Source organism: Pelophylax lessonae (assembly GCF_965119305.1).
Source record: "Pelophylax lessonae genome assembly, chromosome: 1".
In the NCBI taxonomy this organism is placed as follows: Eukaryota; Metazoa; Chordata; class Amphibia; order Anura; family Ranidae; genus Pelophylax; species Pelophylax lessonae.
In genome coordinates, this window is record NC_138768.1 from 271,212,437 (window position 1) to 271,239,498 (window position 27,062).

At 44.2% G+C, this 27,062-nt stretch overlaps 1 protein-coding gene across 1 annotated transcript in view; it reads left to right on the plus strand.

The window, feature by feature from the left end:
- Positions 1–24,835: 24,835 nt before the first annotated feature.
- LOC309544469 (T-box protein VegT-like) overlaps positions 24,836–27,062 on the plus strand; it is a gene marked incomplete at its 3' end in the record, with an annotated part of 56,132 nt that continues 53,905 nt past the window's right edge. The window contains exon 1 of the mRNA XM_082243380.1: positions 24,836–24,894. The remainder of the gene's footprint in view (positions 24,895–27,062) is intronic.

Sequence of the window (27,062 nt, forward strand, 5' to 3'; positions counted from 1 at the left end):
ACTAACATTGGAACGCACGCCAGACCACTGCCACGCTACAAGGGAAGCAAATAAGATCCCGTAGCAACCAATGTTCATTGCCCTGTGCCAGGCGGGCACAACAATATGTAAGTAGCCAATTTTTATGATTTATTTTATTTCATAATAAAACAGTATTACACTATCTTTTGGCTTTACATTTGTCTCCCTGCATATGGGCTATATACTCGTCTACATGAAAAAACAATTGGAGGAGTGAGGAGAAGGAGAAATGTATCTTTATGTTATCCTTTGATACCAAACATATAATTAATGAGGAATGAAGGAGTCCTAATGGTCTGATCCACCTATATAATTGGATTCAAGGCGTTTGAGGTCTGTGTGACCTAGTGATTTCTGGTAAGAGGCATTGATTACCATCTTTTCTCACTGGAGCACCTGATCCATAGGAAATTACCCCTGCACCATTTTTTGTATGAACTTTTTGGATCACAGTTCACCTTTTTAGCACTATTGAAGCATTATTTTATCATTTATTTATTTATTTATCATTGGAGTATTGTTTTATCATTTATTCACGGACCATTGTATTTATAGTTATTGAAAGTTTTAAAATCTTTTAAAGTTTCAAGAAGCACAGCACTATTATTATTATTATTTCAGGTACTTATATAGCGCTGTCAATTTACGCAGCGCTTTACATATACATTGAACATTCACATCAGTCCCTGCCCTCAAGGAGCTTACAATCTAAGGTCCCTAACTCACATTCATGCATACATAGTAGGGTAAATTTTTTATACAGGATCCAATTAACCTACCAGCATGTCTTTGGAGAGTGGGAGGAAACCGGAGCACCCGGAGGAAACCCACGCAGACACAGGGAGAACATGCAAACTCCAGGCAGGTAGTGTCGTGGTTGGGATTCGAACCAGCGACCCTCTTGCTGCTAGGGGAAAGTGCTAACCACTACACCACTGTGTATTGAAAAAAGAATAGAATTTTCTTGCACTATCTAGCACTTTAAGCAATTACTGTATATTGAAAGAATTATTATTTATTGACTGCACTGCTGTAATACTGAGAAAAGAATATATGTTTAATTAGTACCTATTTCATAGGTAACATTCTCAGCAATTTTGCACAGAAAAGCTTTAATTTAAACTTTAATTTGAATATTCACAGCCTCATTTGCATACTAGCACTAAGCACTCTAACCCCTAATCCAGTGCAAATAATATATCTATACCAGCGCCTTTTTTACTTTTCTACTAATTATTACAGGTACTTATATAGTGCTGTCAATTTAACCACTTGACTTCCGGAAGATTTACCCCCATTTAGGACCAGGCCATTTTTTGCTTTTTGCCACTGTGTTATTTTAACTGACAATTGCGCAGCCATGCAACTCTGTACAAAAATTTAATTTATATAATTTTCTTTCCACAAATAGAGCTTTCTTTTGATGGTATTTTTTTATTTTTTGCACTATAAATGAAAAAAGACCGAAAACATACCCAATATATATAAAAAATTTATAAAATCAAATTTCTTCATTAATTTAGGCCAATATGTATTCTGCTACATATAGTGGGTACGAAAAGTATTCAGACCCCCTTAAACGTTTCACTCTTTGTTATATTGCAGCCATTTGCTAAAATCATTTAAGTTCATTCTTCTTCCTCATGAATGTACACATAGCACCCCATATTGATGGAAAAACACAGAATTGTTGACATTGTTGCAGATTTATTAAAAAAGAAAAACTGAAATATCACATGGTCCTAAGTATTCAGACCCTTTGCTCAGTATTTAGTAGAAGCCCCCTTTTGATCTAATACAGCCAGGAGTCTTTTTGGGAAAGATGCAACAAGTCTTTCACACCTGGATTTGGGGATCCTCTGCCATTCCTCCTTGCAGATCCTCTCCAGTTCTGTCAGGTTGGATGGTAAACGTTGGTGGACAGCCATTTTTAGGTCTCTCCAGAGATGCTCAATTGGGTTTAAGTCAGGGCTCTGGCTGGGCCATTCAAGAACAGTCACGGAGTTGTTGTGAAGCCACTCCTTCGTTATTTTAGCTGTGTGCTTAGGGTCATTGTCTTGTTGGAAGGTAAACCTTCGGCCCAGTCTGAGGTCCAGAGCACTCTGGAGAAGGTTTTTGTCCAGGATATCCCTGTACTTGGCCCAGTGCTGTATCTTGGCCTAGGCCAACAAGGCCCAGGCCTAGGGCGGCACTTTGCAGGGGGGGGCAGCAAAAAGATGCACCCTGCACGAAAAAAAAGAAAAACAGCCTCCTCCCGGCATGAAAAGGGTCCCCACCGGCTTGCGCTACACTTTTTGTATAGTGCCAGTTTTATGTGGTGAATTGGGCCGGAGGGCAATGTCCAGGAGGCAAATCAGTCTGATACCCCCATAAAAGCATTCACACTGCTGCCTACCAGTATGATAATACCGGCCGGTCAGGACATTCGGACAGACCGCAGGCCGCCGACCACATTTAATACAACTGGCACAACGGCCGCCAATGCTAATAAGTGTAGCACTGCAGCCAAATGCTCCGCCTACTGTCCTCTGCCCCCAGGGACTGATGGGCACTCATATGCTGCACTCATATGCTGCACTGATGGGCGCTAATAGGCTGTACTGATGGGCACTAATATGCTGCTCTGATGGCCACTGATGAGCTGGCAATGGTGGGTACTGATAAACTGCACTGATGGGCACTAATGAGGCTGCACTGATAAGGCAGCACTGATATGCTGCACTGATGGGCACTGATGAGGCTGCACTGATGGGCACTGATGAGGCTGAACTTATGGGAACTGATGAGGCTGCACTGATAGACTGTGGTTGTGGTTTACAGATGACAGGGTGGGTCATAAACAGGAAGGGTGTGGCCTTTACAGGAAGGGGTGGGTCATATTTAAATTAGGGGGTGCCCAAGTTTAGTCAGGCCTAGGGCAGCACAAAACCTAAATACGCCACTGACTTGGCCGCATTCATATTTCCCTCGATTGCAACCAGTCGTCCTGTCCCTGCAGCTGAAAAACACCCCCACAGCATGATGCTGCCACCACCATGCTTCACTGTTGGGACTGTATTGGACAGGTGATGAGCAGTGCCTGGTTTTCTCCACACATACCGCTTAGAATTAAGGCCAAAAAGTTCTATTTTGGTCTCATCAGACCAGAGAATCTTATTTCTCACCATCTTGGAGTCTTTCAGGTGTTTTTTAGCAAACTCCATGCGGGCTTTCATGTGTCTTACACTGAGGAGAGGCTTCCGTCGGGCCACTCTGCCATAAAGCCCCGACTGGTGGAGGGCTGCAGTGATGGTTGACTTTCTACAACTTTCTCCCATCTCCTGACTGCATCTCTGGAGCTCAGCCACAGTGATCTTTGGGTTCTTCTTTACCTCTCTCACCAAGGCTCTTTTCCCCCGATAGCTCAGTTTGGCCGGACGGCCAGCTCTAGGAAGGGTTCTGGTCGTCCCAAACGTCTTCCATTTGAGGATTATGGAGGCCACTGTGCTCTTAGGAACCTTAAGTGCAGCAGAAATCTTTTTGTAACCTTGGCCAGATCTGTGCCTTGCCACAATTCTGTCTCTGAGCTCTTCAGGCAGTTCCTTTGACCTCATGATTCTCATTTGCTCTGACATGCATTGTGATCTGGAAGGTCTTATGCCCCGTACACACGTGCAGATTATCTGCAGACTTTTGTCTGCAAACTTACCAAAACCATATAATATGAGGTCAAACCTAAACACTTTCAATTTGTATGCAATCCGGATGGCCCTTGCACTACATAGAAAAGGTAAGTCTGCAGACAAAAGTCTGCAGATAATCTGCACGTGTGTACGGGGCATTATATAGACAGGTGTGTGGCTTTCCTAATCAAGTCCAATCAGTATAATCAAACACAGCTGGACTCAAATGAAGGTGTAGAACCATCTCAAGGATGATCAGAAGAAATGGAAAGCACCTGAGTTAAATATATGAGTGTCACAGCAAAGGGTCTTAATACTTAGGACCATGTGATATTTCAGTTTTTCTTTTTTAATAAATCTGCAACAATGTCAACAATTCTGTGTTTTTCCGTCAATATGGGGAGCTGTGTGTACATTCATGAGGAAGAAGAATGAACTTAAATGATTTTAGCAAATGGCTGCAATATAACAAAGCGTGAAAAATTTAAGGGGGTCTGAATACTTTTCGTACCCACTGTATTTTTGGTAAAAAAATCCCAATAAGGGTATATTGATTGGTTTGCGCAAAAGTTATAGCATCTATACACTATGGGATACATACCATCATTTTTTTGTTTTTACACTAGTAAAGGGGGTGATCAGCAACTTATAGTGGGATTGTGATAGTATGGCAAGCAATCTGACACTGACTGACACTTTTGACATTTTGTGGAAAGCAGTGACACTAATATAGTGATCAGTGCTAAAAATTTACACTGTCACTGTACTAGTGACACTGGCTGGGACGGGTTAACATCAGGGGCGATCAAGGGGTTAAATGTCTGCCTAACAGTGCTTGGTGCATTCACTGTGTGCTGTTTTTACAAAAACTGGCACATCCCCGCTGTCGGGACTGAGCTGTGTATTGTTTACATTTGCAGAGTTCTGTCCTGTCATCTTCTTCGCTGATCAGCGGGTTGCGGCGGTCAGTCATTACCTAGCACCCCCTGATCAGCTTGTGCTATGACCAGGGCTTTTTTTCAGCGGCAATTTGGGGGAACGCGGTTTCAGCACCTCCAGCACTAAATGTATGTAATGGCAAGGGGTGCTGTGGTATGATTGATGTTTATTGATGCTGGCCACTGGAGAATCTGTTTTTGCTGGGGGGGGGGGGGTCTGTTGTTTAGGAGGTCTGTTGTTGCTGGTGGATGGTCTGTGTGATCTGTTGTTACTGGGGGGTGATCTATTGTTGCTTGGGGGGGGGGGTAATATGTTGCTGGGAGCGATCTACAATTGAGGGAGAGCCTATTGTTGAGGGTTGCTGGAGGGTCTATTGATGCTGGCTGCTGAAAGGTCTATTGTTGCTGGTACTGATCAGTACATTGTTACAGTGTTGAATTTATTGTTGCTGGGGGATCTATTATTGGGGGGGGGGGGGGTCTGTTGCTGCTTGGGGGTCTATTGTTGCTGATTGCAGGGGATCTATGTCACTACTTTTTCTATTGTTGCAGGGCATGATTTATTGTTTCTGAGAGGGGGGTCTACTGTTGCTGATTGCAGGGGATCTATTTTACTGCTTTTCATGTTATCAATAACAAATTCCATACAAACTGCCTGGAACCAAAACATGATACTTGGTTTTGTACTCTTGAAAAGGGGCAGTTCTGAGAGGTGGATAGGAGGCTGAACCAAGGGACAGTGCCCGGAGGTGGGTAGGGGGGTGGAGACAAGGGGTGACTCAGAAGGGGGGTTGGGGGAGTACCTGTGCCTATATACTGAGTAAAAAAGCCCTGGCTGTGACTAATCAAAGCACAGCCGACACCCCCCTACCCGGAAATGCTGGATCATGTACTAGATATGTGATCCAGCACAGGAGAGCCACTCTGCAGTCGTAGTCCTACATGAGGCGGTCAGCAAGCAGTGCTCTAAATATACTGTATATTGTACATTTACATCAGTTCCTGCCCTCAAAGAGCTTACAATCTAAGGTCCCTAACTCACATTCATACTCACACATACCAGGGCCAATTTAGACAGGGGCCAATTAATCTACCAAAATCTATAATGGAGTGTGGGAGGAAACCGGAGTACTTAGAGGAAACCCACGTAGGAGAGAACATGCAAATTTCAGGCAGTTAGTGCAGTGGTTGGGATTCTATACAATCATTTTAGACTAGGATGATTAAAAACAAGATGTTTAATATCCAAATAGTATTTTGTTTGCTGCTAGGGGTGTTGCAGATTTCTGCAGTGTTCCTTTCGTATTACAGGTTAGTACGGCAGCTGAATTAAAACATTTAATCCCAAGGTGCAGTACACAAAGCATTCAAGCTGGTTTGCCATGGCTGGGGCCCTGCCAATGTGCAGCCCCACCTTTTAGAAGGGTCACCTAAAAAAGAAACACCTCTACCAGAATTTATGAGATGGTAAATGGCTTACTACATTCACATATAGTAGAAACAACACCTTGTTTTTACTTAAGGCCCCTTTCACACATGCTGTCCGTTTGTCCGTTTTTCATCCATCCGTTGACGGATGAAAAACGGACATCAATGCATCTCTATGTAAAAACGGATGACAACTGATGATCATCAGTTAACATCCGTTTTCATCCACTTCCGTCAATGTCCGTTTTTTTGAACGGATGAATGCCCTATTTTTCATCCGTCAAAAAAACGAATCGGACGAAAAACGGATGACAACGGATGAAAAACTGATGTCAACTGATGACAACGGATGAAAAACTGATGTCAACTGATGACAACGGATGAAAAACGGATGAAAAACGGATAACAACTGATGAAAAACGGATGAAAAACGGATAACAACTGACGAAAAACGGATGAAAAACTGATGACAACTGACGAAAAACGGATGAAAAACTGATGAAAAACAGATGAAAAACTGATACATTTGACGTGACTGAACTGATGAACTGAACGGACTGTATGTGTGAAAGGGGCCTAATTGTTCAAAAATGCCCCATGCCATGTGTCACCAATCATTTGTGATGTTAGCAGGGAACCTTAATAAATCACCCTCCAGAATTATTTAAAAAAAAAAAAAAAACTGTTTCCAGTGAATTAATGCATGTTCTGGCTCAATTTTAATGCAAAAATTGTGTTTGAATGGTAAATCATGCCAAAGTTACAGCACAATACCACAGGAAACACTCCATATACTAAGCCTTTTAAGAACTGAGTTTGTAGATGTTTATTCTTTCTTGTTTCCACTTTAAGTCTGGCATTTATCTATAAATACTAATGTGTATTATGTAGTAGTTTGAGAATGTACTGGCAGATAGGATGTGTAAATATGGAGCACAAAATATAAGGACTTTGTGCCCATGTAATCTGGGATAAAAATGGTTATGAAATGTAAATGGAAAGATGTGACGAAGATTCATTAAAAAGTGAAAATTAGGATATTGTGTAATTTTAACACTCTAGTTAATCTAGAAAATATAGCCAGGGTACATGTTAAACCAGAATTCTAAAAATCATAACACATTTCTTTAAAAAATAAGAAAAAAAATGTAGTTTATGCAATCATGTCTAGTGAGCTTGTTTACACTTAATGCATTCATGCATTTTCAATTTTTTATTATGAAGCCTGTTCTCATTGATGTGTTACAGCTCATTTTTTGTATCAAGTCTACTGTGTTGTTCATTTCATAATCTAGCAGCTGTTCCCCAATTCTCAGCTTTCCAGGCATTATAAATCACAGCTAACTTTTTTTTATACATTTTATATACAGCCAAGAGACTGTTTAATATACTGTGCAAAAAGTTTTAGGCAGGTATGAAGAAATGCTGAAAAGTAAGAATGCTTTCAAAAATATACTGTATAACTGTTTATTTTTATCAATTTACAAAATTCAAAGTGAGCAAACGGAAAAAAAGTCTAAATCAAATCAAAAATGTGTGTGGCTACCCAATGGTTTCAAACCAGCATTAGGTCTTACACTTGCACATTTTGTACATTTGCACAAAGTCAGGGATTGTGTAGAATTAAGCCTCGTACACAAGCATCGATTATTGGCTGGGAATTTTCGGCCAACGTCCGATCTGCCGATTTTCGGCTTGTTAGTATGATGCTTCTGACAACCGACTCCGACTTTTCGGCCGAAAAAAATCTGGTGTGCAGGCTATAAAATTTTTGTTGGCCGTCACCACAACGGCCGATTTTCCGTCAGTCAGTACAGATTTCGCCAGACAAAAATCTGAAGATCAAGACTGGGCATGCTCAGAGAAGAAAAAACACACGGAAAGTTAACCAGCACATGACATCACTTCTGAAGTAGATTTTTGTTGGGCGAGAAAATTCGTGTGCAGTCTAGGCACATTCCAACCAACAAAACACCACTCTGGACAAAAGTCGGACGATCGGTCAGCCGATAATCGTTGCGTGTGTACGAGGCATTAGTCAGGTATATGATTAACCAATTAAACCAAGCAGGTGCTAATGATCATCAGTTTCATATGCAGACTGAAACAGTCATTAACTGAAACTGCTATGAAAGAGGCTTAAAACGGTGAGGAACAGCCAAACTCTGCTACTATGGTGAGGTTGTGGAAGACAGTTTCATGTCACAGGACATATACCATGGCAAGACTGAGCGCAGCAACAAGACACAAGGTAGTTATACTGCCTCAGCAAGGTCCCTCCCAGGCAAAGATTTCAAAGCAGACTGGGGTTTTAAGGTGTGCTGTTCAAGTTCTTTAGAAGAAGCACAAAGAAATGGGCAACATTGAGGACTGCAAACGCTGTGGTCAGCCAAGGAAACTTAACGCAGCAGATGAAAGACACCTAATTTTTACTTCCCTTTGACATCTGAAGATGTCCTGCTGTGTCATCAGCGCAGAACTGGCGGAAACCAGTGGGACCAAGGTACACCCATCTACTGTGCCTGGCTAGAAGAGGTCTCCATGGAAGAATTGCAGCCGAAAAGCCATACCTCTGCCAGTAGGTGCTCTGGACTGATGAGTCAAAATTTGAAATATTTGGCTGTAGCAAGAGGCAGTTTGTTAACTGAAGGGCTGGAGAGAGATACAATAATGAGTGTCTTCAGGTAACAGTGAAGCATAGTGGAGGTTCCCTGCAAATATGGGGCTGCATTTCTGCAAATGGAGTTAGAGATTTGGTCAGAATTAATGGTGTCCTCAATGCTGAGAAATACAGGCAGATACTTATCCATCATGCCATACCATCAGGGAGGCGTGTGATTGGTTCCAAATTTATTTTGCAGCAGAGCAACGACCCCAAACATACAGCCAATGTAATTAAGCACTATCTTCAGTGTAAAGAAGAACAAGGAGTCCTGTAAGTGATGGTCTGGTCCCCAAAGTGCCCTGATCTAAACATCATCAAGTTTTTCTGGGATTACATGAAGAGACAGAAGGATTTGAGGCAGCCTACGTCCACAGAAGGTCTGAGGTTGGTTCTCTAAGACGTTTGGAACAACCTATCTGCTGAGTTCCTTCAAAAACAGTGTGCAAGTGTCCATACAAATTGATTGGCACACCAGAAAGCTGCAGTAAAATCTTCCTTTTATTAATCCATTCACAGGGATAAAAGCTCAAGCTGTAGCAACACCCCTATCTTTCTTGTCTTGTATGCATGTGTAACTAGAAGAATTGATGCTGTTTTGAAGGCAAAGGGTGTTCATACCAAATATTGATTTGATTTTGATTTCTCTTCTGTTCATTTTGTTAACAGATAAAAATAAACCAATAACCCTTCTCTTTCTGAAAGCATTCTTACTTTAACCACTTTACCACCGGAGGATTTTGCTGTCTTCCGTCCAGGCCACTTTTTGCGATTCGGCGCTGTGCGACTTCAACTGACAATTGCGCGGTCGTGCGATGCCGTACCCAAACGAAATTTACGTCCTTTTTTTCCCACAAACAGAGCTTTCTTTTGGTGGTATTTGATCACCTGTGCGATTTTTACTTTTTGCGCTATAAACAAAAAAAGAGCGTTTATTTTGAAAAAATAACAATATTTTTAACATTTTTTTATATGAAATTCCCCCCAAAAAAGATGTAAAAACCAATTTTTTAAAAAATTTTTGGCCAATTTGTTTTCTGCTACCTATGTTTGGTAAAAAAAAATAGCAATAAGCGTATTTTGATTGGTTTGCGCAAAAGTTATTGCGTTTACTAACAAAGGGAAAGATTTTTGGTGTTTTTTTTTTTAACGCGTAATGGCAGCGATCTGCGATTTTTTTGTGGGACTGCGACATTGCGGCGGACAGATCGGACCCTTGACTGACATTTTTGACACTTTTGGGGGTACCAGTGACATTACTGCAGTAATCAGTGCTATATATATGCACTGTTACTGTAAAAATGACACTGGCAGGGAAGGGGTTAATTTTATTGGAGAGGGAGGGGTTAATGTATGCCTGGTGCTTACTGACGTGTAGGGGGGGGAGGAGACTGAGTGAGACAAGGACAGATCGGATGTCCAGCTATGCTGAACAGTCCGATCTGTCACTCCCTGTCACTATGGAGATCCGCCCGCTTGTGTTTACACAGGCGGGCGGATCTCCACACTAGATCCCCGGCGATCGGGGCAGAGCAGCGGCGATCGCCGCTGCTCCTTCCCTGGCCCGACTCCCGCTGTGAATGAAAACAGCGGGAGCGAGCCTCCGGCGGCGCGCAAGCGCCGCCCAGAAGGGGGAGTGTCTGACGACGTTAATACTACGTCGTCAGACGATAACGAACCACTTTGCCGCAGTAGTACTACCGTACTCAGACGGCAAGTGGTTAAAGCATTTCTTCACACTTGGCTAAAACGTTTGCACAGTAGTACAAACAGTATATTGATATACTGTATGTGTGCATATAAAATACAGTATATATATATATATATATAATGCTAAATAGTGTTTTTTTAAAGTATAACTGAAGGCAAAACTTTTTTTTTTAGTTTTGGATAGAGTGGTGAGGAATTAGAATGCTTGTCAGTATTTTTTTGCTGTTTGTGCCCCCGTTAACCACTTCCATACAGAGCAGTTAGACCCCCTTCCTGCCCAGACCAATTTTCAGCTTTCAGCACTCTCACACTTTGAATGACAATTGCTCAGTCATGCTACACTGTAACCAAACAAAATTTTTATCATTTTTTCACACAAATAGAGCTTTCTTTTGGTGGTATTTGATCACAACTGGGTTTTTTTTTTTCGTGATATAAGCAAAAAAAGAGCAAAAATTTTGAAAAAAAAACACTTTTTTTAGTTTCTATTATAACATTTTGCAAAAAAAAATAATTTTTCTTCATACATTTGGGCCAAAATTTATACTGCTACATATCTCTGGTAAAATTAACCCAAATTAGTGTATATTATTTAGTCTGTGTGAAAGTTATTGAGTCTAGAAGCTATGGTACCAATTACTGAAAATTGATCACACCAGATGTACTGATGGCCTATCTCCTTTCTTGAGGCCCTGAAATGTCAGCACAGTACAAATACCCCCCAAATGACCCCTTTTTGTAAAGTAGACAGTCCAAGGTATTTAGTAAGAGGCATGGTAAGTTTTTTGAAGTTATAATTTTTTCCCACAATTCTTGGGAAAATGAAGAAAAAAAAGTTTTTTTCTTTTTTTTCCCACAAAGTTGTCAATTTATAAGCTATTTCTAACACACAGCACATACACAGCAAAAATGACACCCCAAAATACATTCTGCTACTCCTTCTGAGTATGGTGATACCACATGTGTGAGACTTTTACACAGCCTGGCCACAAAAAGAGACTCCACGTCCAAGAAGCACCTTCAGGCGTTCTAGGAGCATAAATACACATAAAACTTTCTTACTACCTATCACACTTTTGAAGGCCCTATAGCACCAATACAATGGAAAAGTCCACAAAATTAACCCATTTTGGAAAGCAAACACTCCAACGTATATTCTATGAGGCATTATGGGTCTTTTGAACGTGTCATTTTTTTTCCACAAGTTTTTGGAAAATGTGGGAAAAAAATGAAAACTTTTTTTTTTACACAAATTTATAGGATATTCCTAACACATAGCATGTACATAGCAAAAATGACACCCCAAAATACATTATGCCACTCCTCCTGAGTATGGCAATACCACATGTGTGGGACTTTTTCACAGTCTATCCATATAGAGGGGCCCAACATCCAAGAAGCATCATCATGCATCCTAGCCACTTGCCTAGGCCTATTTTTGACATTTGGTGTTTACAAGCTAAAATCAGTTGTTTTTGCTAGAAAACTACAGTAAAACCTTGGATTGCGAGCATAATTCGTTCCGGAAGCATGCTTGTAATCCAAAGCACTCTTATATCAAAGCGAATTTCCCCATAAGAAATAATGGAAACTCAGATGATTCGTTCCACAACCATTTATTCATAAATCCTTCAATTTATAGCCCATATAAAAAGATTATAGCATTGCGATAGGTTGTGTAACCATAAAATGTCCATCCACAAATAGCCGCTTACACAAGGGGATTGGAAGCAAAATTCAGCAGGAGCTACAGGGTATCAAAGAGAAGAGAGGCGCCTCTAAGTGTAGCAATATGGTTCCATTTAATGAAGGTTCAACATTTAGCAACTCACATGGTTGATGAATAAAACAGGCACATTTAAGTATGCAGGCATCCGGGGTAAAGCTGTCCACATAGACCATCTTCTGCACCGCCGGCTGCTAGTCTGTAATCCTGACCGGGAAGACCACCCTGCAGTAAAGCGATCTGAAAGTGAGGGGCAGCATGGAAAGGATGACGTAGATGACGGTGCGGAGGATGGTCCTATGTGGACAGCTTTACCCCTGATGCCTGCATCCTTAGATGTGCCTGTTCCAATCATCAACCATGTGAGTTGCTAAATTTTGTACCTTTAACCATATTGCTACACTTAGAGGCGCCTCTCTTCTCTTTTATACTCAGCTGTGACTTGAGGCTACTTGTATATCAAGACATCGCTTGTATATCAAGTCAAAATTTATTTGAAAATTTTGCTTGTCTTGCAAAGCGCTCTTAAACCAAGTTACTCTCAAACCAAGGTTTTACTGTAATTAGAACCCCCCAACATTATATATTTTTTTTAGCAGTTTAGCAGAGACCCTAGAGAACAAAATGGAGATTATTGCAATATTTTTTATTACACCATATTTGCGCAGTGGTCTTCCAAACGCAATTTTTTTGGAAAAAAATCACTTTTTTCAATAAAAAAATAAGAAACCAGTAAAGTTAGCCCAATTTTTTTCCATAATGTGAAAGATAATGTTACGCCGAGTAAATAGATACCCAACATGTCATGCTTCAAAATTGCGCACGCTCATGGAATGGCGACAAACCTTGGTACTTAAAAATCCCCATAGGCGACATTTTAAAAATTTCTACAGGTTGCCATCTTAGAGTTACAGAGGAGGTCTAGGGCTCAAATTATTACTCTTGCTCTAACGATCGCAGCGATACCTCACATGTGTGGTTTGAACATCGTTTACATATGTGGGCGGGGTTTCCGTATGCGTTCGCTTCTGCGCGCGAGCTCACGGGGACAGGGCGCTTTAAATTTTTTTTTACTACTTATTTTATTTATTATTTTTTATTTTTACACCGTTTAAAAAAAAAAAAATTGATCATTTTTATTTCTATTACAAGGAATGTACACATTCCTTGTAATAGAAAAAGGCGCGACAGGACCTCTTTTTTGTGAGATCTGGGGTCAAAAAGTCCTCAGATCTTACAAGTACACTAAAAGATAGAAAAAAAAAATAATAATAATAATAAAATAAAATGAAAAAAGAAACCTTTAAACCGGTTGCTAGGCAACGACGTTTGCCGTAGCTCCGGTCCTCCAAGACCATAGAGTCGAGTGAGGGCAAGCTTGTCCTCACTCGACATCCTGTCTGTGAGGATCCGGGACCGGATTGTCTTCCCCGCTGCCGGCGGGTCCGGTAAGCGGGGTAAAGGACCGGAACGTGGCGGGAGGGGGGGGTCACCTCTTCCGCCATCCTGGAAGGGTATCCCGCGGCGTATTCGCCGCTGGGACCACCCTTATCGGAAAGCCGACCGTCCACCGTTTAAAAAAATACCAGGGTTATGGCAGCTATCTGCTGCCATAACACCGGTATTTAGGTTTAAACGGAGGACGTATATAAACCTTTTTGGACTTGGACATGGTGACTGTATGAAGGGTGACAGGTACTCGGGTACTTTGCTGGGCAGGTGACAGGCAGGTGATAGGTACTCTGGTACTGATGAGCAGGTGGCAGGTACTCGGGTCCTCCGATAGGCAGGTGACAGGTACTCGGGTACTCTGATGGGCAGGTGACAGGCAGGTGATAGGTACTGATACTGATAGGTGATACTGATACTGTACTGATGGGTACTGATGATCAGTACTGATCCTGATAGGTAATGATGGGACTGATGAGCACTGATGAGCAGGCAGAAAGTACTCGGGTACTTCAGGCGTCAGGTACTCTGATGGATAGGTGACAGGTACTCGGCTTCTCCGATGACGGGTACTCAGATTATGGGTACTCGGGTACTCCGGTGACATGTACTCAAAGTACCCGAGTACCTGTCATCAGAGTACCCGAGTACCTGTCATCAGAGTACCCGAGTACCCGTCATCAGAGTGCCCGAGTACCTGTCATCAGAGTACCCGAGTACCTGTCATCAGAGTACCCGAGTACCTGCCATCAGAGTACCCGAGTACCCGTCATCAGAGTACCTGAGTACCCGTCATCAGAGTACCCGAGTACCCATCCTCAGAGTACCCGAGTACCTGTCCTCAGAGTACCCGAGTACCTGTCCTCAGAGTACCCGAGTACCTGTCACATGCCCATCAGAGTACCCGAGTACCTGTCACATGCCCATCAGAGTACCCGAGTACCTGTCACATGCCCATCAGAGTACCCGAGTACCTGTCACATGCCCATCAGAGTACCCGAGTACCTGCCACCAGCCCATCAGAGTACCCGAGTACCTGTCAGAGTACCTGATGGGCTGGTGACAGGTACTGGATACTTTGATGGGCTAGTGACAGGTACTCTTTATTGGGGGGGGGGCAATCAGTGTGTTTGGGGTGCACTGTATTTGGTAACTAGCCGTTACCACAATCTCCTCCTCACACAGGATCAGTGTGTGAGGAGGAGAACACGGTGACAGCTAGTTACCGTGTTCTCTGTTGACATTTGTGACCGGCTGTGATTGGACACAGCCGGTCACGTGGTAAAAAGCTAATTTCATTGGCTCTTTACCTAGATCGGGGATGGGCTCTGTCCGAGGGACGAGCCTCGTCCCTGATCGCCCGTCGGGGCGCGCATTGATGAAGGAACGAGCGGCTCGCGCTGGAGCCGCTCATGTGATCGGCTGTGATTGACACAGCCGATCACGTGGTAAACAGCCAATTTAATTGGCTGTTTACCGTGATCGGGGTTGGGCTCAGTCCGAGGGACAAGCCTCACCCCCGATCGCCGCGCTGCGCGCCCCCGGGGGCGCGCAGTAGCGGCGAGACCGGGCGGACGTCATATGACGCCCGCCCGGATCTAGAAAGCCACCCTGCCGGCGTCATTTTACTATACGCCGGTAGGGAAGTGGTTAAGGAGATTCTAACTTTTAATTTGTCCTGTTTACAATTATGATTGAAAGTGAAAGTAAAAGAAAACCCATATTTTGGGTGGGCCCCAGAAAAGAAATAGGGGGGGGAGGATATTCCAAAGGAGACACTAGTTCTGGTGACCTGGGGGACCCCAAGGAATTCTGGTAATCTGCAGGGATTTCCTCTCACTTCCTGTTTGGCTATGGGATAGGAAGTGAAGGGAAATCTCTGCAAAGGGACACAAATGTCTAAAAAAATCTGGCAGGGGCTATAACCCTCCATTGCTCTATCCAAAATTAAAAAAAAATGTTTGCCTATAGTTCTACTTTAAGGAAACTTGTAGTCGGCATTGAAGAAAAGACAAGCTTCTAGCCTTATGAAAACAGTCGCCTTTGAATACAATTATAGTCTAGAAGAAATGTGTTTGATATATTATTATAAAGAGTACACATTGTCTTGGGCATTTTACTAATAGGCAGTTCCTATTCTTATAATGATTAGTGGTTCCAAATTTAATAACCACTGCAGTAGGGAACAGACCCAAAAAAATACACATAGCATCTTTCCAAGTAACTGTTCTGTCTTTATTTGGCACGTTTAAGGTGAACCTGCTGTCTTATCAGCATTTTAGGAATGGGAGTATGTGGGAGAAAGGTTACTATGATGCCTAAGGTGTTGGTGGTAGTGAACAAAGCATACAAAATGGATATTTTTTGGGATACATGTGGATACACTCATAAGCCATCTTATTACAGTCGTTTCACACTGGGGCGACACGACTCTGTACTACTTCGGGGGCGACTTGTGCATTACAATGCACCACGACTTCGGAGCGACTTGCAGGGACTTCACATAATGGAAGTCTATGCAAGTCGCTCCGAGGCCGCCCCGAACTAGTACAGGACCCTTTTTCTAAGTCGGAGCGACTTGTGGCGCTCCTATTAGAACGGGTCCTGTAGCGGTCAATGGACCGCGAGGGAGCGCAACTTGTCAGGCTGACAAGTCGCCTGACAAGTCGCGGCAATGTGAACCGGCTCTTAGGTACACCTGTTCAATTACTTGGCAACACAAATTTCTAAACCACTTTGGATAGATCTACAGCCGTGGCCAAAGGTTTTGAGAATGACACAAATATTTTCACAAAGTCTGCTGCTTCAGTGTTTTTAGATCTTTTTGTCAGTATTACTATGGTACACTGAAGTATAATTACAGTACAAGCATTTCATAAGTGTCAATGGCTTTTATTGACAATTGCTTTAAGTTTATGCAAAGAGTCAATATTTGCAGTGTTGACCCTTCTTTTTCAAGTCCTCTGCAATTGCCATGGCCTGCTGTCAATCAACTTCTGGGCCACATCCTAACTGATGGCAGCCCATTCTTGCATAATCAATGCTTGGAGTTTGTCAGAATTTGTGAGTTATTTTTGTTCATCCGCCTCTTGAGTATTGAGCACAAGTTCTCAATGGGATTAAGGTCTGGAGAGTTTCCTGGCCATGGACCCAAAATTTTCATGTTTTCTTCCCCAAGTCACTTAGTTATCACTTTTGCCTTATGGCAAGGTGCTCCATCATGCTGGAAAAGGCATTGTTGATCACCAAATTGTTCTTGGATGGTTGGGAAAAGTTGCTCTCTTGGCTGAGAAGCAACCCCTCACATGAATGATCTCATGATGCTTTTCTGTTGGCATGATACAGGACTGATGGTAGCGCTCATCTTTTCTTCTCCGGACAACGCTTTTTCTGGATGCCCCAAACAATCCGAAAGGGGATAGATCATAAAAAATAACTTTACCCCAGTCCTCAGCAGTCCAATCCCTGTACCTTTTGCAGAATATCAGTCTGTCCTTGATGTTTTTCCTAGAGAGAAGTGGCTTCTTTGCTGCCCTTCTTGACACCAGGCTATCCTCCAAAAGTCTTCGCCTCACTGTGCGTACAGATGCGCTCACACCTGCCTGCTGTTATTCCTGAGCAAGCTCTGCACTAGTGGTGCCCTGATTCCACAGCTAAATAAACTGTAGGAGACAGTCCGGGCGCTTGCTGGACCTTCCTGATTGCCCAGAAGCCTTCTTCACAAATGCAGTGGAAATGTTTTTGGGAAATGTTATGGGATTAAGTTCATTTTCATGGCAAAGAGGGTCTTTGAAATTAATTGCAATTCATATCATCACTTTTCATAACATTCTGAAGTATATGCAATTTGCCATCATAAAAACGGAGGCAGCAGACTTTGTGAAAATTAATATTTGTGTCATTCTCAAAACTTTTGGCCATGGCTGTACTTTAACTCTAGGCAAATAGATAACTACACAGATTAAGGCTACATTTGCACAGGTGATTTGGCCCAGTGTGAATAGCAGTGGCAGGAATCGTCTGATTCCTGCTGCTGTTTTTCCACCGGTAAGTAGCTACCTGTGGCTGTTTGAACAACTAGTGATTACCTGCAGGGATCTCTGTTGGATGCACACCGCAGTGGCTGCCCTGACCTGTCATTAAATTGTATGGACTTGGCAGTCACAGGGGACTGCTTATGGGTGGAATGACAGGAGCAGGAATCAACAGATTCCTGCTGCTGCCATTTGTACTGGGCCAAATTACCTGTGAGAGAGAGAGGGGTGAGAGAGAATGGGGGGGGGGGGAATGGGGGAGAGAGAGAGTGGTGTGAGAGAGAAGAGTTAGATAGGGGTTAGGGGGGATGGGAGAGAGGTGTGAGAGAAAGGTGGGTGAGAGAGGAGGCGAGAGAGAGGGTAAGAGAGGGAGGTGAGAGAGGGAGTGAGAGAGAGGGGGGTGGGTGAAAGAGAGGGGGTGAGAGTGTGGTGTCAGAGAGGGTGGAAGAGAGAGGTGGAAGAGAGAGGGGGTTGGTGAAAGAGAGAGGAGGGTGAGAGAGAGGGGGATTGGGAATGAGAGACAGAGGGGGAATTGGGGATGAGAGAGAGAGAGGGGATTGGGAATGAGAGAGAGAGGGGGGATTGGGGATGGGAGAGAGAATGGATTGAGGATGAGAGAGAGAGAGGATGATTGGGAATGAGAGAGGGGGGGATGAGAAAGAGGCGATTGAAGATGAGAGAGAGAGGGGGGTGGGAGGGGGGATGTGAGAGGGGAATGGGGATAAGAGAGAAAAAGCGGATTGGGGATGAGAGAGAGATGAGGGATGTGAGAGAGAGAGAGGGGATTGGGGAGGAGAGAGAGAGAGGATTAGGGACGAGAGAGAGAGGGGATCGGGGATGAGAGAGAGGGGGGATGAGAGGGAGAGGGGGGATTGGGGGTGAGAGAGACAGAGGGGGGATTGGGGGAGGGGATTGGGGATGAGAGAGAGAGGGGATTACGGATGAGAGTGAGGGGGGTTGGAGATGAGAGAGAGAGGGGGAATTGGGGATGAGAGAGACAGAGAGAGAGGGGATTGGGGATGAGAGAGAGGGGGGATTGGGGATAAAGAGAGTGAGGGGATTGGGGATGAGAGAGAGGGGATAAGAGAGAGGGGGGTTGATTGGGGATGAGAGAGAGTGGGGGACAAGAGAGAGAGGATTGGGAATGAGAGAGAGAGAGGGAGAAAAAGCGAGGGGATTGGGGATGAGAGAGAGAGGGATAGGGGATTGGGGATAAGAGATAGAGAGATGGGATTGGGGATGAGAGAGGGGATGATAGAAAGAGGGGGGGTTGGGGATGAGAGAGGAGGGATTTGGGGATGAGAGAGGGGGGATGAAAGAGAGAGGGGGGATGAGAGAGAGAGAGAGAGAGGTGTAAGAGAGAGAGAGAGAGGTGTAAGAGAGAGGGGGGAATAGAGAGAGAGAGGGGCCTCTAGCCCTGTCTGCAGTCCCTTCTGTGCACCTCCTATTCCAGTCTGTGGGTAGGCGTGTATGATGCACGTTACCTCCTTCCATAGGACGTTCACACTGGCCAGCAGCGGGCAGGGCCCTTCTCCTTCTGGCTGGTGAGGAAGGGGGTGCTCTGCTCTATGTCATAGACTGCAGACTGTCCTGGGTAACAGTCCTTGGCTGCCTAAGTATCCTGCCGGTCTTCGGGGGCTCCCGATCCACCTGTCCTCCAGGCCGCTGTTGGAGCTGGGTGTGGAGAGAAGGGCGGGTGCCGATCCTTGGCTGCACACGCCTCCCACCGGTCCTCAGGGGGACCCCTGATCCACCTTTCCTTTGAGCGGCTGTCGGAGCTGGGAGTGGGGAGTTTGGAGGAATCCATCTTCTGGGTGGCACCGCCGCGTCAGGGTTGCTGTGTCTGCTGCTCTTCATCCCCTTGGTGGCCAGGGAGCTCTTCTCCCTCCTGACTCTCGCTTATCCCTGCTCCCGGCACGGTGCCGCCACTGGTCCAGAATTTCCCATGACAAGGGACTCAAGGGGCAGCTGCTTTGGGCCTCTCAACAATGACAAGGCCCCTTTTACCCCGCGTTAAAGGCTGCCCTGGCTGAAATTCAATAACACTTGTAGGTCCTTTCCTGAGTATGAGGCTGGACAGTGCAGGAGAAGAAGACTAAAGAGCTAATTTCTTTATTACTTTGCTCTCTCCCCTGCTGGCTCCTTGTGCTGCTGCTACTTCTCCCAATCTGAGCTCTGCTTTACAGGGGATTGCAGTAGATATCCGGGAGATTAAGGTACTTACACTGTTACAATAAAAATAAATGTAATGACTATAGAGCCGCATTTATCTGAGTCTGTTATACCTCCCTGGAGTATAGCTTTAAATTTGGACTTACACTGATCAGCTATAACATGACCACCCATTGTAACATTTTGATCACCCACCTACTATTGAGTAAGTCCCCCTTTTGAAACCAAACCAGCCCAGACCCATCAAGACACAGACTTTGCTAGACCTCTGAAGGTATGCTGTGGTATCTGGCACCAAGCCATTAGTAGCACATCCTTTAAATCCTGTATAGGGCCTTGAAGGATCAGACTTGTTTTTTCAGCACATCCCACAGATTTTTGAGGGCTTGACATCAGGAGAATTTGGAGCCCAAGTCAAAACTTCAAACACGTTGTGTTTTTTCAAACCATTCTGGAATCATTTTTGCTGTGAGGCAAGGGGGCATTATCCTGCTGAAAGAGGCCACTGCCATCAGAGAATACGGTTTCCATGAAGCGGTATACTTGGTAAGGAACTATTTTTAAATAGGTGGTGCGTGTCAAATCCACATTTTAGGCATTTTTAGGGCTCTTTCACACGGGCGGTCCGATCAGATCCGCCTGTCAGTTTTTTAGGCGGATCTGATCGGATCCTCCATGCAGCTCTATGGGGCAGCGGATGTCAGCGGAGACACCTCCGCTGACACCCGCTGCCATCCGCATCGGATCCTGTGCTGAAATCTGGACGGATGGAAACCCTATTTTTCCATCCGTTCAGGGATCGGAGCGGGGCGGATCTGATGAGAGCGGACAAGCGGTCCGCTCTCATCCGATCCCCCATAGAGAGCAGCGGGGGCTGAGACACCTCCCTCTCCGCTCTGCAAGCGGAGACGGAGCTGTCATCCGCCGGCTCAGCGGGGATCGCGGATCGATCCCCGCTGAGCAACACGGATCCGCCTACGGAGGCGGACCGTGTGAAAGAGCCCTTAGGCACTGCTGAGTTTGTAGAGGCTGATCTGCTGACAGCCTTAAAGGAGAATTAAACCCTCCTATCCTTTACAGCCAAGGACACTGCTTCTGTTTGATATGCAACTGCCATGGCGTTGCACATGTGATCAGTTATGACACCAACCATTTGATGGTTTGGCTGAGGACACAAGTGTAGCAGGTTTTTCAGGCATTGGGCCTGATGTAGGTCTGCCATGGTTACCGGTGACACCTTCAGCCCATTTAATCTGAATAATAGTGTGAGATTGGAGACTATGACCATTCCGGCATCTTTGGTTTGTTTTGTTTATTTGATATTGGTGATGGGAGAAGGGAATGAGTGGGATACTCCTCTGGCTCAACTAGGTACAAATGAGACTTTGTGAAAAAATGCTTTTCAGCGCTGTCTTGACGCCGGCTGGATACCGACCAACGCTTGCTGAACTATACTTGAACTTGACTTCTGATACTCTGATCAGCTCAAAGGTCCTGGACTGTACTTTAGGCTTGACTTCTGATGGTCTGGGTAGATCAAAAGTCCTGCATTCAGCTCCCTCCAGTCCTTTCTGACTGAGGTAGCTCCTGAAACTGCTTGTGCTGCAGCAACTCTCAACACTGCACACTGCACGCTGTACACTTTAACGATTCAGGCCCCAACCGTTTTCGCCCCCTTTGCCTTCAGGGTCCTCTCACTAGGCACCCCCTCTACACTTCAGGGTCCTCTCACTAGGCATCCCCTCTACACTTCAGGGTCCTCTCACTAGGCATCCCCTCTACACTTCAGGGTCCTCTCACTAGGCATCCCCTCTACACTTCAGGGTCCTCTCACTAGGCATCCCCTCTACACTTCAGGGTCCTCTCACTAGGCATCCCCTCTACACTTCAGGGTCCTCTCACTAGGCATCCCCTCTACACTTCAGGGTCTTCTCACTAGGCACCCCCTCTACACTTCAGGGCCCACACTCTGGCACCCTCTCTGCTTCTCTTCAGGGTCAACACTGGCACCCACTTTTACTTTTACTCCTGCACCGGCTAGCTAGCTCCTGGATCCCCACAACCTTCACCGGAGTGGTCCCCTCTTTCTCTAGGCAGACCCCCCAGGGGGCAGTTTACAGTACTCACAAACTGGGAATGCTTTCCTGAAACTGGACCCCTCTCAACTCCGCTGGCCCTGGGCACACCGGATCCTCTCTGCAGCTCAGCTGAGCCCTCTGTCACCTCAGGCAAGCCACCTGGGACACCCGATCCTGCTGACAGGAGGAGAGACAGCCGTTCTCTCCCTCCTGGGACTCTACTTCCCGCCAAAGACGCGGGGTCATGCGTTCCCCTCAAACTTATACCCACTCCCAGAATGCTGTGCGGCAGAATCTGCCTTTCTGGGGTAGATACAGGCCTGAGTGCACCATTGGCTGGGTTTCCTCCACTGCCCAATGAGAACCCTCTCATGGAGCACAGTGGGGAGACTCCCCAGTCTCAACAGCTTACCTGGGAGACATGACAGCCCAGCTGAAATTCATGGCCCTGCTGTTAGGCAGCCAGGGCCCACTATACTTTACCTAGCACCTACTTTGTAGGGTGCTACATCAGGAAATATGACAGTGAGCAATCCCAGCATTCCAGGAATGTAACTGTTTTTTTAAACTGTTAAATCGATGGGTTTAGTTACACTTTATGATTTACTGCTGTTTGGGGGATCTGGGCTTCAGCAAAATGGCAGCCTCCAGCAAGAAGCTGTTATAGGTAAAGTTTCGCGTTAAGGTAGACAGGAACAGATATAGGGATGAGAAGACAGGGACAGAAGGGACAGGTACACAAGCAACTGTGGGACAGCGAATGCCTTGACCACCTATGATTGGCAATCCACAATGACGGCTTTTCTGGTGGCATAGCTCAGGCGAGTTTAGACTAGTATCTCAACATGCCTGAACTTGTCCCTAGTCAGGAGGAGAAACAACTGGGCAATCTCATGTACACAACAATATAACTCGGAAATACTTTTGACCCTGTGTCCCTTAACAAACTCCAAGAAATTGATTTTACAGTAAGTAAAAAATCCTGTTTTGTACACAAGGACCCATTTAGAGCATAAAAGCCATAGAGTAAACCAAAAGCCCAAGAAGAAAATCATTAAAATACACATTACATCAGATCTTCTCAACTATTTACCTCAGTGGAACTCTTGAATTAATTTAGAGGTCTTGGGAACGCCTGTTAAAAAAAAAAAAACATTAAGTGAGAAAAATGCACCTTGCATTGGTGGACAGGGAGGAAAATGTCTCTGTACGGCCCTTTCACATGGGGGTTCCACCTGGCGGACTCCGCTTTGCTCACCAATCCGCTGATCCCCACTGATCAGGCGGATGATAGGTTTGTCTCCGCTCACTGTGCAGAGACGGAGCGGTCAAAGCCCTGCTCTCCTCTATGGGGAGATTAGATGATAATGGACTGCCTGTCCATTTTCATCTGATCCGATCCATCAGATGGATGGAAAATAGGGTTACCATCAGTCTGGATTTCACGGACAGGATCGGATCGGATAGCAGTGGGTGTCAGTGGACATGTCACCAATGACATCCGCTGCCCCATAGGGGTGAATGGAGTGTCCGATCAGGTCCACCTGAAAAACTTATGGGCCATACACACTATACAATTTTCTTTAGATTTTTTCCTTCAGACTTACCAAAACCATATAAAATGAGGTCAAATATAAACACTTTCAATTTGTATGCAATCTGGCAGGCCCTTGCACTACATAGAAAAGGTAAATCTGAAGGAAATCTAACCACAAAAGCTGGAAAGTGTGTATCCAGCTTTACAGGCAGACCTGATAGGAAAGCCCGTGTGAAAGGGCCCATACAGCGTTGATTAGAATGCTAGCTTTAGGCCCCTTTCACACTTGTGCGACTTGTTCTGTGACTTGGGACTGCTAAGTCACATGACAAGTCGTACTCCATGATGTCCAATGAGTACCATTCATATCTGTGTGACTTCAAGTCACAACGACTTCAAAGTAGTCCCTGCACTACTTTGGTCTGACAGGCAGACCTGATCGGAAAGCCCGTGTGAAAGGGCCCATACAGCGTTGATTAGAATGCCACCTTTAGGCCCCTTTCACACTTGTGCGACTTGTTCTGCGACTTGGGACTGCTAAGTCACATGACAAGTCGTACTCCATGATGTCCAATGAGTACCATTCATATCTGTGTGATTTCAAGTCACAACGACTTCAAAGTAGTCCCTGCACTACTTTGGTCTGACAGGCAGACCTGATCGGAAAGCCCGTGTGAAAGGGCCCTTACAGCGTTGATTAGAATGCTACCTTTAGGCCCCTTTCACACTTGTGCGACTTGTTCTGCGACTTGGGGACTGCTAAGTCACATGACAAGTCGTACTCCATGATTTCCAATGAGTACCGTTCATATTTGTTGCGACTTGAAGTCGCAACAACTTCAAAGTAGTCCCTGCACTACTTTGGTCTGACTTTGATGCGTTTTGAGGTCCAGAGACCTCACGATTACACAGGCATTGCTTCATGTCCAGTCAAAATCGTTGCAAAACTGCGTGACTTTTAGGTAGCACAAGTGTGAAAGAGGCATTAGAGAAATTTGGGGGCATGTTGCTAGCTCTGCCAAGTAACAATGACCCTGGCTTTATGCAGGCACCATCAGAGAGGAGGTGAATCAGCCACATCTCAAAGAACCCTAGCAACTTCTCAAGGAACTCGGTTTGACAATGGCTGCATCACACACTAAATAAAAACAATGACAATCCACATAGCACCAAGTCAGGAGTTAAAATGCACTTCAGAAAATAGAAACCCTGCCACTGACTGGTTGGCATGGGCAACAATAAATATGGCTCTGTTTTGTCCAGAGCACCAGACATATATATACAGAAACAAAGCTTCTTCCAAGAGTGCCCTGTAGTGATCTTTTAATTAGCTAAGGCAGTTCCTAGGCACCTCACCTGAGCAGAGTTTTTAAAATGATGGCTGCATGCAGAGGATCTTGGGATGTTCTGAAGTAAGGATAGGCTTGGAGTGTGGTCAGAACAATAGTAGGGTTGGCTGGATCAAAGCACTTTGATTGTGGACCGAAGTAATCAGGTTTTGCGTTTCAGGTTAGTGAATTGCTATCAGCAGTCTGAATAGAATGTTCTATGTAATATTATACCTCCAATGTTCGATGGGGACAGACAGAGGGGGTGTGGCATGTAATTAGTTTGAGAAAGAAATCTTGTAAGCTTTTCTAAATCCCCATATTATGGTCATAATTAGCACTACACTAATCTGCAACCTGATCAGTTCTTATATCAATGAATATGCTTTAATAGTGATGGTTAATGTGAACAAAATGTTGGTTGACATCCCAGAGGCAGGGGCTGTAGAAACCATACAAATCTCCTTCCAAATGGAACACAGCAAAGTTCTCATACATCCTTCCATCCACTCTTGACAGAGAAATAACTTATTTGTATTTAAACAACAGGCAGTTTTCCATTCTGTCTCACTGAAACCTTTCAGTAGAACTATAGGTAAAACTTTTCATTTTGGATCGAGTAAGGCAGGGTCAAACCCCTTTCAGTTTTTTTTTTTTTTTGCTATGTGTCTCCTGGGGAGCTTTCCCATCACTTCCTGTTCCATAGCCAAAACAGGAAGTGAGAGTAAAACCCTACAAGTCACCAGAACTAGCGTCCCCATTGGAAGATTTCCCTCTATTACTTTTCTGGAGACAACCCAAAATTTGGGAATTTCTTATACTTTTAATGATAAACAGGACACATAGGGTAAATCTCCCTAACGGGGACACAGCAATAAAAACTTAATAGTAGTTCTTATCCATCTCCATTTATCTCCAACTAGAAATAAAACTGCTTTTAGTTGTACTTTAATGGTTGGCATTTGCCTGTTAGCATTGTGTGTATAAAGAGATAGGGGAAGGGGTGATTACATTAGAGCCATTTGTAATGTAAATGTGTGTCTGTTTGTTACCTGCAACTGTGCTGTTGCAAGAAGTTCAGAGTTTCTGTGTTATTTGATCACTCTGTTGCTGATAAATTCAATACCTGGATCTGCATAGGTCAAATAATATGGTGGGACATTACATTTTATTAGGGACAGATTTGATCATTAAATGTATCTAAAGTGGAAATTTTTTTGTAGTTTGAATAGAGCAGAGAGGGGTTAAAACATCTGGTTTTTATTGCTTTGTCACTGCAAGTGGTCTACATGTCCTATGACCACTGTCATAACTGCTTAGTTAAGAGAACTCACATTTTTAGACATCAGTAGAGCAGCAATGGTGACTGTTATATTCAAGAGTTTTGGTCAAAGATTATAGACTTCATCATCCCTGCCCTAGGACTTTCTAATTTAAAAAAGTGTGTGTATATATGTGTACATACACTGGATAAAATAAGAAGTATTGAAAACGTCACCATTTTTCTAGGTAAATAGAAAGGTATTGACATGATATTTTACCATGTTAACAACCCATGCAATCCATACATACAAAGAAACCAAAACAAATGAGTTCAGAAATTAAGTTATGTGTAATAAAACAGAATGACGCCTGGGAAAAAGCATTAAACACGTTAACTGAAGTTTATTTAATACTTTGTACAAAATTCTTTGCTGGTAATGATAGCTTCAAGACGCTTCTTGTATGGAGAAACTAGTTGCATGCATTGCTCAGGTGTGATTTTGGCCCATTCTTTCACACAGTCTTTAAAATCCAGAAGCTTTAGTGGGCCTCTTCTATGAACTCTGATCTTTAGTTATTTTTGTAGATTTTCTATTGGAATCAAGTCAGATGATTGGCTGGGCCATTCTAGCAACTTTTTTTTCTTTCTTTGAAACCAATTGAGAGTTTCCTTGGCTTTTTGTTTGGGATCATTGTCTTGCTGAAATGTCCACCCTCGTTTCATCTTCACCATCCTGGTAGATGGCAGCAGATTTTTATCAGTTTTCCATTCATCCTTCTTTCAATGATATTAAGTTTGCCAGTGCCTTATGCTGAAAAACAGCCCCACACCATGTGATGTTCCCACCTCCAAACTTCACTATTGGTATGGTGTTTTTGGGGTGATGTGCAGTGCCATTTGACCTCCAAACATGGTGTGCATTATGCCATTCAAAGAGTTCTATTTTTGTCTCATCTGACCAGATTATATTCTCCCAGTATTTCACAGGCTTGTCTAAATGTTGTGCAGCAAACTTTAACCAAGCTTCAACATGCTTTTTCTTCAGCAATAGAC